Below are 13,565 nucleotides of genomic sequence, written 5' to 3' on the forward strand. Positions count from 1 at the left end.
TAAAATTAGGCAGCGGTAGTGCAACCTGAGGCTGACAGATCTCACCTTGATTTGTTTTGGCCAAAATCACTGATATATAGTCTATTAGTACAATTGCCAAATATAAGTGCTAGCAGTTTCAAACTGTTACCTGACTACATTCATGATAATGCTTGAATCATAAAATAAAGAAATTGTACTGAGTATTATTATTTTGTAAAAAGAAACTTACCTTTTTGGATGAAGATGTTAGTACGCCAGCCTCACAGTTCTGAGATTGAGGGTTCAATTCCTGGTGGGTTCCAGCCTCCCTGTGGGGAGTTTGCATGTTCTTCCCATGCCTGCATGGGTTTTCTCAGTGTACTCCGGGTTCCTCCTACATCACAAAAACATGCATGGTTGGCTAGCTGAACACTGTAAATTCTCCTTAGGAATCAGTGTAAAGTTGTCAGATTTGGGTTTTTTTGGTGTTATTTTGTGGCTCTGATTAGCTTGTTGTTTTTCTGTCTGTGTGGTTCACATGTGATCACCAAATGGTTTGACTTGTTGCAAGTTGTGCTTTTGGGTTTCAACCAATCCGCTTTCTCTTGTGGTCACCCAGCAGTTTCTCATTATCTCGTCAAACCTTGGTCCTTTTGTCTGGGTCAGAAAGGTTATAATAATTTTTTAATACTTGTGTGGATATTTTCGACAATATATTGCCTCATATTTAAAAGCAGCAATTAAAAACATCCCCAAATACATATGTTGGATTAAAAAATGATGCTGTCCCACTCAAGATAATAAATTGATAATCTTTCCAATGTATAACAGCTGTAAATAAAAAGGTTGTAATGACATCCTTTTTAATGTTTACCTATTTTGTTTTTCTTCTTTCCTTTATCAGGTTCACAAAATCCTTTGACTTCGAAATAAAACGCCCTGGAAGCCTTCAAGCTATTTTAAATGGTCAAAACACTTGGCATCTTGAAATGGTGGAGCTCATTAATATTTAATTTATAGATTAAGGTCTGATTTAATTTGTTTTTCTGTAAAATTGATTATTGGGGGCAGCATGGCGAAAGTGTAGTCAGCACCCTTGTTCATTTCCTTGTGCTCTGTGATTGGCTGACAACCACTTTGAGCTCGAGCCTTGTGAGGATAAGCGGAACGCAAAAGTCAATGAATGATTATGAAAAATACCTTTTCACATTCTGGTACTTGACCTCATCGCCTCACAGTAGATGGACTTCACAATTAAAAAAGAAAAGTGAATGAGAAGTGTAATCCTGTTTTGTTATAGTGTTAAGGCCGAAACATTATTCAACATTATTATTAAACAATTATATGAAGGGCAGAAAATGCATTCAAGTGCAACAAAGTGCACTGAGTCAGTGTTTAGTCTCACATCTCCCGAGCACTGTTAAGAGCAGTCCAGGAGCAGGAATGACAGAGATGTGTACAGTCCCTAGGGACGAGCTGTCAGGTCATTGGATCATTGCTACAGTAACACACAAACACACACACGCATTGTGAAACAACACACTGCTTCTAAAATATACCGCCGTTTTGCATGCACATACAGTGTCAAACTTGCAAACAGTTGTGTGTTGACACACTCTTGTCACGTCGTTTCAGTGCTGTTATTCATTATGGATCTTTTGCAGTGCATTGACACCCAAATACAAACACAGCTAAAGCACTTCTTTGCATCCACTGAGCTGGATTAGAAGTGACACTGTATTTCAATAACACGAGGGAGAGGGAGCAAATCTACAGTATGGGTTGTAACACTCGGTTGCACACAACCGAAAGGAGAGAACAGCTTTTTGCCATTTGATGGATGCTTCCTAATCCTGTTTGTTGCGGGATATTTGATGTGGACACTTTTGTCACGTCGGGTCCCAACACAACAATGGCACTAATATGTTTTAAATTGGCTTGAGCCCTGGGGTAGGAAACTTGACTTCTATTGTTTGTTTGGGCTGTAGTACCACAAAACAACCATTATGTTATAAAGGACCAGGACACAACAAGCCCACATGACATTTATGAGAACAACGGCACCTACTCAGAATCGGTAGATTTTCATCCAGTTCAGTTAGATTTTTGTACGGTAGGACAAACAATAAAATATTATAGCATCCTACCTATATGCAATGTCACAGCTTCATTAGCGTGTCCATATGTGTCCAATCTATGATTAGGTTTTTGTTACAGGCAAAAGATTTCACTTATATTGGGCAAAAATATATTGGGCAGTTGTGCAGAAATGGCTAGAGGTGCATGGCAGGAAAAAAACATGGTGAACTGCGGGGTTAAACTAAGGTCAGTTTTGATTCTGCTTTGTCAAATTATTTGAAATTAGCTGTCAGACCTAAAAATAATAGATATTTTTTAATTATTGTTTCCCACTGTTAGATGGCCAAAAGTGACATGCTTTTTAAACCAATATTTGGACACATCAAAAAGTTATATTTGAGAAAATAATAAAAATATTAGATTAAAATAAGCCTTTTAGTCAGAGTACAGTACAATGTGTGGTCATAGTACTTTGAGTACAGCCTTTAAGAAAATAAGAGCAATACGGATGTTCTCCCCACGTGGGTTTTCTCCGGGTACTCCGGTTTCCTCCCACATTCCAAAGAAATGCATGGTAGGCTGATTGGACACACTAAATTGCCCCTAGCTATGAGTGTGTGCATGAATGGTTGTTTATCTCCTTGTGCCCTACGATTGGCTGGCCACCAATTCTCCCGCCACTGGCCCAAGGTCAGCTGGGATAGGCTCCAGCACCCAACGCGACCCTGGTAGGATAAGGCGGTTAAGAAAATGAGATGAGATGAGATGAATACGCAAGAAAATCAAACGCAATTGGTCGACACCACTGAGACATACAAACAGTTCAGACAGAATTAGGGGCGACCTTTTGTGGTGCCCTTGCATATCATCTGGGGACATAGTTGTTTACGGACAAACAGAAAGCGTTCAGACTTGTTTACCAATTAAACAGTAGTGACAGATGTGTTTACAATCAACAAACGCTGCCATCCTCTGATGAGTTTAATATTCATACCTGCTCTCCCTGGGAAAAACCTGTGTAAAACAGAAACCTCACTTTGAATACTAAAAATTGCATCAGGTCTCAATCACAAACATAATAAAATGAGTCAATAATGTTGATTCTACTCTAACGAAATTGCTGTGATAGAATGATCTCAATCTCACACAAGAGTAGTTAATGTTCTGACACCATCAGGGAGTGCGCGTCGTTTACTTTGCATCATTCATCAAAATGATGCATAAACAATTATCACACTCGCAATGACACTTTAACAAAGTCTACAATGTATAACGAGTGCATTCAAATTTAAATCTAACACCTCAACTGTCTGTCATGGATGTGTGTGTCGGTGCGTGTTGGTACGCCGGCTAAAGCTTGTTTGTCAGTTGCAGTTGTTTTTGTGTTGTTTTGTCTCTGCAGCAAACGCCTCAATGGGCTGTCTGTCTCTTTGGATGGAGCTAGGCATGACAAATTGACAGCTTTACACGCACAAAACACACACATAGAATTACTATATGAACTGCTGTCTGTGTACTCAGGATACAGGTATAGAGTTTCACAAACCGAATGACAGTTTGCTTTCAGAGAGGAGAAGCGTGCACTTGCTGCTTGAGGATGTAAAAGAGTTCACTTTCTACAGCAACACACGCACGCACACAAACACGACGTGTGTCCAATGTTGCATTCAATGACTGAGCTTCCGAGAGAGCTGTGTAAAACAAAGGAACAAAGGAAGGTAACTGGGGTGCAGTGGTTACCCACACGTGTCTTTGACTGCGCTGGTTTAAGCTCTGGATTCATCATGAAAGCAAGACTCACAACATTCTCATGCACACGTTTTGGCCAGACATGAATTCAGACAGTCTGTTTTTCCTCAATATACCAGCATGTGTTGGGAATTCTGGCAAGGGTATGTCTACCGTCACAACATGAATGTCTTTGTGTCAAATTGAAGCTTACTGGACCATTAAGTGTTAACATAAAGCAGTTTGCACGCCTTTCTAAGACAAAATGCTTTTGTTTAAATAAACCTGCATTTTTTAAAATTGATGTTTAACCATTTTCTGTTTAATTGAGAATAGTTTGTGCATCTTGATTTCATGTCTCACTGCTTATCTACTACTACAGGGTAATTTCTTTATTGGAAAACTAATAGCCAACAAACAAGTTGTCATGCAAGCCATTTATTTGTCTTAATTTTTGATATTTAGTCATTCAAACAGACGAAAAGAGAGGAAAAACATGAATTGAGAATACCCCGGATGCTTCATTTATACAATTCATAGGCCTCTTTCCGGCCACCTGGCGGTCTTGCGGTACATTCGGCCGGCTTTGGGTGTGGGCTGCGTGGGATTGAATCCCACCCAATGGTGTTGTAATTGTGATTGCAATTGATTGCCTGACTCTGTGTGTGCCCTACGACTGTCTGGCAACCAGTTTAGGGTGCTTTTGGTCCAAGTCGACTGATATTGGCTCCGGCACCCCGTGACACTGGTATGGCTATGAAGTGTTGAAATGCCCGCTTTCATGCTGCAACAGTTTAACCCTTTTACAGTGATTTGGTGGGTAGACTAAAAATTGGATAGACAAACATAGTTATTATGTTAGGATTTTAGCCTGACATACAGGCTAAGTAATACTTGTGAAATATAAATTAAACTAATCGCAAGAATATTTTGGAAGACCTTTAAACACTATGTAATACACAGCCTAATTGGATCGATTGCTATGGAAAATGCATTCTTCTCACACAAATGGATGTCAGTGGATTTAAAAAAAGAGGAGGGAGAACAACAAATGTGCCTTTGATCATGACTTAAATTTTAAAGCAGATCATTTGTACGGAACCAGGAACTCCAGGAGCAGAAAACCGGTTAATTAAGATCAATAGGATCTGCAACATGTTCCAGTTTGTGAGCATGGAGAACACAGTGCTATAATTTGAATGAGCAAGGATGAAGAAAACGCTATGCCTTTTCTTTCCAGGCCCACACTAGTGCATTTTCTCAAGATTTCCAGGTGAAATGATGGCTAGAATTTTTAGTATATGACATATATGTCATTGTAAAATTATACAACTAAATTAATATGTGAAAATAGTAAAAGTACAATAGTCAAATATATATCTTAAATCAGGGGTGCTATGGTGGTTTATTTTCCTGACTTGTCCGTGTATACTCCTGGTATGTAGCTGACTTAAGTACTACTTTTCTTTGACATGTTAAAACACTTGAATTGGATAAAGACTTCCAATTATTCAGCAGTACATTGCAAGTGACCATGCACCCAAGTGACAAGGCTGCTGAAATAAAATATCAGCAGCAGAGGCGAGGTCTGAAAAGGTTCAGACAACAAAAACAATTGGATTCCCACTGGCTGCTCTCATTTTGCCACCGACACATTTACATTGGCTTGTCAAAAGCCCAATTCAACATGTCCCGACCTCCCAGCCTGCTTTGCACATTGCACTGCTTCCCCATGGGTGCTCCTGTGGCGACCTTGGATGAGAGAAGAAAAGAAGAGCTGACTTGGAGCTTTTCTCTTGTGCTGCTGGATAGTCTAGTGTTACATGATGACAGAGGGAATGAGAGGAAAAGGAGGAGGAGGATCGTGCTCTGACCTTCACCCTGTGCTCATGTCTGTCCCACCTTGAACGAAGCTTTCTCCGGGCTAGATGTCGTTTAGTGTGTTTTCTGCTTCGCTTCTCCTCCCCATCTTTATTCCATCCCCCTTTTTCCCTCCTCCTCAGGCTACATATCACATACATTACCCTGATTCTCCTCTAAACACACTTCCTCTCATCATCCCCCTCCCTTCATATGACCGCTTGCCCTCCACGCTACTCTCTACTTTTTGCCTTCTCTGGCTCCTTCTCCTTCTCAAATCAAACCCTTTTTCCCAGCTTGTCCTCTAGCTCACTTTCCACTCCTCCCTCCCTTCCTTTTTCTTTCCCAGTCCCTAGGCTCATTTAACAATGTCCATACTCACCTTACATGATCCTTAGAGACAAGCTAATAAAAAGTAACAGTGCTCGCATATAGTTGCAGCTCTGTATAAGAATGAATATTTACTATTTAGACTGCTTCAAGAGATTAATAAGCATATAAACACAGACCGAAATGTATGTATGGAACTATGAGTCATTTCTTTTAGCTTATTGGAGTTCTGTTGTCTTTTCCTGCAGATAAATTGATATTCAAGCTGTTGGTCTAGTACCATCACTCCTACAGTCCCTAACTTTCAGTTTCCTCTTCCTTCCTCCTGATTCCTTTTTTGAGTTTGTTTGTTTACAGATCTGTCACTCCTGTTTTTTTCCTCTCCCAATCCCATTCTGGCTGCTTTGAAGTCGGCTCATACCTGCTGTCACGTACCACCTGTTTCGTTCCCAGACGGTCAGCACCAGATTAAAATACGCTACAATGGACGTGGGACAGAGCAGAACTGAACAGGACTGGCCTGATGAGATGATGAAAATCTTATTGATGTGATTATTCGGGTTTGTGGGGGTGCATGTAAATTGGATTTTGGGTTACAGGGGTAATTTTGGGTTCAGCATGAGTTTCGTGTTTTTTATTATCTATTTTAGCACCAGGGAAAGCAGTTTGCATTTTGATACATTATACACGATGGGTGTTTCTGTATATATTCTGTAATGAATGTGACAAATAATAGTCATTTATTCATTCATACCACTTAATCTCATGAGGGTTTAAGGGTTCTGGGGGCAGACGGTGGGGTACACAGTCTCAACTGTTGCAGGGCAATTACATGGCACAAATAATAATAATAAAAAATATTAAGGTTTGTAAAAAATATATTAATTTGTTCATTGTCTTTAAATGTTTTCATATATTCAAATTGTAATGCGTGTTCTGTTTCTCTGACCTTTTTTTATAAACTGAATGTTCTTGACTTTTGTTGCACTGGCACAGTGTGAAAACACTTGTGTCAGACCTAGGTTTTTGTTTATGATTTAACATGTCAATTATTGTAGATGTTCTAAATAAGCTTTAATACTGTTGTTTTACAACCTAATTCAGGTAAAAGAAGATTATGGAAAAGAGGCCTATACATGAATTGTTTACATTCTGGAGTTACAGAATTCTTGGGGAGTTTGAAGTCATTTTATCTAATATATTTTTTATTTCCTTCGGTCTGACATCGTTCGACTTTGGTCTTCTGTGGTTTCCTTTCCTTTCCACCTCATGCTTCCTCTGATCCAAAGCACCAGGTGAGTTGAAAGGTCACATTCTACTCTGACCGGGAGAACTCAAGAATCCTGAGCAGAAACATGAACATTGCACTACACTCAAATAAAAGCCAATGTGTATGTTTTTCTCCCAGGTGATGTTCATGGGCAAAAGAGAGTGTGAGATCCCTGTTTGATCCTTGGAACAAAGTAAGAGAGGGGAGGGAAGCAGAGGGAAGCAGAGGGAGTCAGCAGGAGGGTTGCAGAAAGGAAACCGAGAGAAAAGAGTAATGGTTAGCTGTGAAGATACGCAGCGGACAGAGAGAGAGAGAGAAAGAGAGAGAGATAGAGGTTAGACAGGTTATAAGGGATCAGGCCTTATGAGAAGAGCTTTGTTGAAGGGGGTTTGAAGATCACCAGTGGCTTTGTCAATCTAAGCGAAAAGGAAAGGAACAATCCGTGCAGTTTGCTTGTGCCAGCAACAAGTGCATCACACGCTAGGACTCCTATGTCCCCATTTGTATTAAACAGCAACCAGTTCTTCCAAGGTCTATCCTTCGCTGAATGATGATTCATTAGGCGAAAAGGCTTATGCAAAATAAGCTCTGATTCCAAGGAGAATGCTCATTGGAATGACAGAATGTTGGTTGTCCATCTTTGCACCAGGGTAGCTTCCATAAATTCATTCACAAAGTCACATTATTAATTTGTCCTGAATACTGTGACAAAAAGCTGACAATAGTATAAGGTTTTAGGAGACAGGACTGAATTAATTCAGTTAGACTATACTGCAGAGATGTGTAAGAAGCAATAATAGACGTTAAAATAAAGCACTGGGTCTCTGCTGCCACAGTAGTAATTACAAGACACAGATTCATTATGGTTTTATGTAAGTTGTTTAAATATATGCTCATACTACACTCATGCTGATTTGGGACAGTGCTGAAGTCCAACTGAACCTGACAAAGGTCAAATGGTCAAATGTAAGGGGAAAAAAACTATTTATTTTAAAGCTTTTTCAGAAAATCTGCAATAACAACAACCTAGGTCAAACCAACCCTCTTGGAGCCAGGGAGAGTGGCAAGAACTCGATAGTTGTAGTGAAAGAGGACATGAAATGGATGATAATGCTAAGGACAAGGTAAAGTGGAAAAAAGTTGATTTAATTAGGCAACCCCCAATGAGACGAGCCCCAAGTGTAGCAGTAGTAGATGGATGTAAGTTCTGAAAATAGGGCTTTGTTAAATTATTGTATATAAGTGAAAGTAACTCACTCCTCAGCTACTCAAGTAAGGTTTTTTGAGGGATACTGTAGAGGAGGAAGTGAGGGGACAATGCAGCTTGAGATCGATAAGCTTCAGTGCCTAAAGAAGGGGCTGAGCTGAAAGACAAAGCCCTCAATTTACCAGTCGATCTAGATTGCCACCCTTGCCTAAAGTGTGAATTGTGACCATTCATTCATTTTCAATACCATTTATCCTTACTAGGATCACAGAGGGCACTGGAGCCAATCCATGTCAACTATGGGGACCAGGCAGGGGTCACCCCAAATTGTTGGCCACCCAATCGCTGGCCACAAGAAGATGGACAACCATTTACAATCACACTCATACCTAGGGGGAATTTAGAGTGTTCAACCAGTCTACCATGCAAGTCTTCTGAAACTGGGAGGAAACAGACATACCCAGCCAGAGGAAACCACAACAAGAGTGTAATTTCACATTTTGTAACTTGGAATTTCTTTTGTATCTAGAGACAAAATTTCACAACTTAGGCTTTTCATAACCTGAATATTTCATATGTAGAGTTACCACTGTATTTTGCAATCTTTGTTCACATTTGGTAGACCTGTAATTGGAAATTGCTTATCTTCATTTGTCAGAAATGAGTGACTACAAATTGTCCATCTGCATGCGCCCTAATGTTGAGAAAGCAGTTTGGATAATGGGTGAATGTGTAGTTGCATAATAATGAATGTATCCAGAAACTATTATTTGCAGTAGTCATCAATCATGCCTCATGACGATGCCATTGAATTCTTTCATTCTCAGAACTCAGTGTGCATGACTTTTTCCTGATGCAAGTGAAATCATTTTACACGGAGGTTTGCGATTAGCAGGTCGTGCTGTGAAAAGCGCTTGAAAAGTGCTGAAACAAATAAAAGGAGGCAGCCGGAGGACACAAGAATGCGGGAGGAGAAGAAATCAGAAAGCTGGAGGTCGAAGCAGCGACCTAAAAAAAACAATCTGTTTAATCTTTGTAAGGACAATTACATGTCTCCCCAAACTTAATCTCCATGTTTTTGTAAAAAAACATACTGTTTATGTAATTATCTACAGTGACTTAGAAACAATTTATGACTAATTAAAATTTGATTTACTTAGGTGCACATTATAAAATGTATCCCGTCGAAAGCCGTGGTGTATATAATATGACGGCATCACCTTCATGCACTCTTGCACATGATATTATGTACACAGCAAAGCAGCCCCCTTCCATTCTGTTCTCTCTCTCTCTCTCTCTTGCCCTTTAATTTCATCACCTTTGCTGTTAAAACAATGGATTTTAATGGAGAGCAATTCATGATTATTCTGGAGCTACTATCCAATTATTAAATGGAAAACAATGGGGCATATAAATCTATGATTAACCCACACAGAGATAACAAAGAAGCATAAATTGCATTCAGAAGAATATCCCAGTGATACGTATGAATGCTCACTGAACGCTTCTCCACCAACAAACACTCAACAAGCCATATTTCACCTGACATGCATCTGTGCATTCTAAACCGCTTGTTCAAAGCAAGTCTTAAAACAGCAGGAAAGCATTGTACTTCATGTTTTTCATGTATAAGCTCCAAGTGGGAATTGAGGGGGGGGAAATTAAACCCTTTTTTATAACCCCCATGACTACAAATCCTCATATCTTCATATTCTTGTCCTCTAAAATGTTTGTTTTGATCCCAAAAAACATGCCCAAGAGAAGTTTGTCACACTGCTTACTTTTAAAAAAGAATCTCAAAGATTTTCTGTGAAATGTAGACAAAACAGCATATAGGTAAATCATATATTTCTTCATCTTGAAGCAATTGCTCTTCCCCGATAAGTTAGTTGGTGTTTCATTCCGTTTCCGTTCACATTAAATAATTACATTTCCTATCATGAAAAATGTTGGTATCAGAAATTATTCAACTTTTATGGAATGGCATAATTAATTCTGGGCCTGGAGTTTAAAAGATTAGGACAATGCCTCGATGGGACCACTAATTGGGCATGTACAGTATTATGCAGGAGACACCCTGATTGCCAGCCAATCACAGGTCACAATGAGACCAAAAAAATCATTCCCACATATACCTAAGGACAATTTAATGTTCAATCAGTCTATCATATCTGTTTTTTGGGATGTAGGGAGGAAACTGGAGTACCCCAAGAAAACTTATGCAGGCACGTGGTAAACTGTAAGAAGACATTTAACTTGTCAGGCTTGACTCATCTGAGTTTAAAAGTTCTTCCTTACCATTTATCTATTTTTTTAACTTCTTTGAGCAGGAAGATTTGCATCACCATATTCAAAGAAGCAATCCTGTCGCTATTAGTTCTGTGGCCTTGCAGTGCTTTTAGCTGTCTAGACTGGTTATCTGTCTGTGGTTCAATCTTTTTTTTTCTAATTAGGTTCAGAATGTTATGCTCAGCTAGCAAGGTGTAAAAAATACTCTGCCTTCAGCTTTGACTTAACTAGAACAATATTTCCATTAATGTTTCTTACAGTAAAAAAAAACAATACTTTACTTTTGTATTATTGGGCTATATAACTGAGATCAATGATGTTTTACTACACTGTGGGTGAAGAACCAACAAACCAAACAATTGAGGCTACCTTCAAATTGGTACATTAATTTTTATAATCATAATATAATAATAATAATATATAGTAATCACACTTTGGCCCACACTTGGTCTATTAATACATGTTTACGATTGATTTGCTTCAAATGGTTGATGCGGGTGTATGTAACTCTTGTAGACTTACATAAATATAATGGTAATATTAAAAACGTGTTTGTCCAAAGTGCGTAGAGAATAGAGATATATTCATACATTGTTCAGTGTTCCCTCGAATTTCACAGATAATATATATTTTTTTCAAATTCCGAATATATCAATTCCTCATAGCACTGATTGATGAACCAATGACACGTGATCATCTACAGTGATGGTCAAGCGCGGCATGTAATCGTGCATATACATGATGTGTCATTAGCACCACGGCAGAGCCTTCACCGAACCCCTGAGACCAACTCGCCGAACCCCTAGGGTTTGATCGAACCCAGGTTAAGAACTACTGATCGATACCATGCATGTTATCATGTCTATAGAATAGAAGTGTATATATTAAATGTTACAGTTACTATATGCATATGTAAATACACAAGTCATGTGTTGGCGCATTTACTGGCACCAATGAATATCCTGACTGCTGTCTTGTTCCTCATGTTTGGAGAAGATCCCTGCAGCAGAACATCCATTTTCTCGTCTTTGTCAAAATATTGTCGGTATTGCATTCAGGCACAAAACAGAGCAGCATTCTGAGTGGAAGTTAGATTATTTTAAGTCGAGTACGCACTTCACCCAGTGCAATTCTGGATCATTCATGTTTTGAGCCTCATTTAAAGTTTATCTCAGCATAAAGGCATAATACTACTCCGGTACTGTGACCCTGTGGTGCCAAAGTATGAAAAGTGCAGGGGAGAAAAGAAGATCATTAGAAGAGGCTTCCTTCAATGAAGATGGGACTGTTCTGCCTTCCTGTCAGACAAGAGCAGTCGAGTGCAGAATATGGGCTGGTAGCATGGTGAGTCAGCCAGCAGCTTTACATTTAACACATGCCAACGCTAGCGGGACTCAACTGCAGCACAGCAGGGTGCTTTCTCTCATGCACTTTCTTTGCTAGCTTCTCTCTTCTTTTTCTTATTCTATTCTTCTTATTTCAACCAATTACCTATTATTCCACCCAGCTCAAACTCTCTATTCTTGCTTTCCACCCCTCGCCCTTGTTCTTTCTCTCTCTGTAGCCTCCCAGTGGTCTTGCTGAGGGGCATATGCTGTCAGCTTGGATTTCAGCACTGTCACAACAGGGGAACACACACTCACACATGCACACAAACACACACTGGCAAAGGAAGCAAATGGCCGTTAATAAATACTCTGTCGCACACACACAGGAGTAGAGTCACAAACACCAGCGTGAACATGAATCATGTGGCCACTTGTACAAGACGAACACATACTGAGAAAAGAGTCTCTCCAGGGTGTAAAATGATGCTTCTCAGTAAACTGCTGGACAGGCAAAAAAATAGTCTTTTTTCAAGAGGGTGAGTGGGGAGGGAGAGGAAGGGAAATGGGAAAGAGAAAGAAAGAGGGCCTTTTTGACCTTAAACAAACACTTTATTGGCTCTATTTTTGTTGAAAGGCAGGTATAAAACAGGTAAGTACACATTTACAGACTCTTTACTCCTTTACATTAGAGATGAGAGGTTGAAAGAGAGCAGGAGTGGGAAGCCTGATTTTAACAGCAACCTAGAAAATAGCCCTTTCAGACATCATAATCAGATAAGGTTTTTAGATGAGAATTTGTTGAAAGTCGGCAATGACAAGCCTACACGCTGCAATAGGAAAGTTATAATAAAAGACAAGATTTCTATGATAAACACTTCTGGGTCATACAATTCAAACAATCAAAAGAAGCTGCCTTATTGCAGTGCTGTCAATTTTTTCCCACAATAATTGGAAATGCATAATGTAATGGTAAAGTGTACTGGGAAAGCACAAAAGTGTTTTATGGTATTACGTAACAAAAGTGAATACTGATTGGCTCCTCATCAATCAGGGTTAGCACAAAAAGCCAGGAGAAAAAGAACTCAAAATTAGCCTTTGCTGCTCCAAGCAGCAAATCAGCCAAACCAAAACAAGTGTTAATCTTACATTTTGATAAATGAGTACAACAAAGATGAATTGAGCAGTCTACAAAACCCAGGCTTCAGGGACATCATATACTATGTCTTCACCCAAAAATTGGACTGCAAAATGACTGGTTGAGAATTCTGGGCACACAACGACAAACAATCACTCACAAATGTCTACCACCTACAGGAGAGTTTAGAGCAGGGGTGCTCATTACATCGATAACAATCAACCAGTCGATCGCCAAGGTACTATTGGGAGATCGCCTGAGACTAAGATTTGATCCAGTCTCCTGGTTTCCTTCAGGCCCAAATAATGTCTCGTTTGTATCATGACAGCCCAATGCAATACTCACACTTTTTTTAACATGCGTATCTGACTTTAACAA

The 13,565-nt window shown here is 39.5% G+C and overlaps 1 protein-coding gene across 1 annotated transcript in view; it reads right to left on the reverse strand.

The window, feature by feature from the left end:
• The window catches only part of LOC144199670 (uncharacterized), a 107,289-nt gene that overhangs the window by 67,952 nt on the left and 25,772 nt on the right, over positions 1–13,565 (reverse strand). Inside the window, exon 3 of the mRNA XM_077721481.1 lies at positions 212–355. The gene's annotated coding sequence lies outside the window, so the exon portion shown is untranslated. The remainder of the gene's footprint in view (positions 1–211; positions 356–13,565) is intronic.

Source organism: Stigmatopora nigra, chromosome 7 (genome assembly GCF_051989575.1).
Source record: "Stigmatopora nigra isolate UIUO_SnigA chromosome 7, RoL_Snig_1.1, whole genome shotgun sequence".
Taxonomy (NCBI): Eukaryota; Metazoa; Chordata; class Actinopteri; order Syngnathiformes; family Syngnathidae; genus Stigmatopora; species Stigmatopora nigra.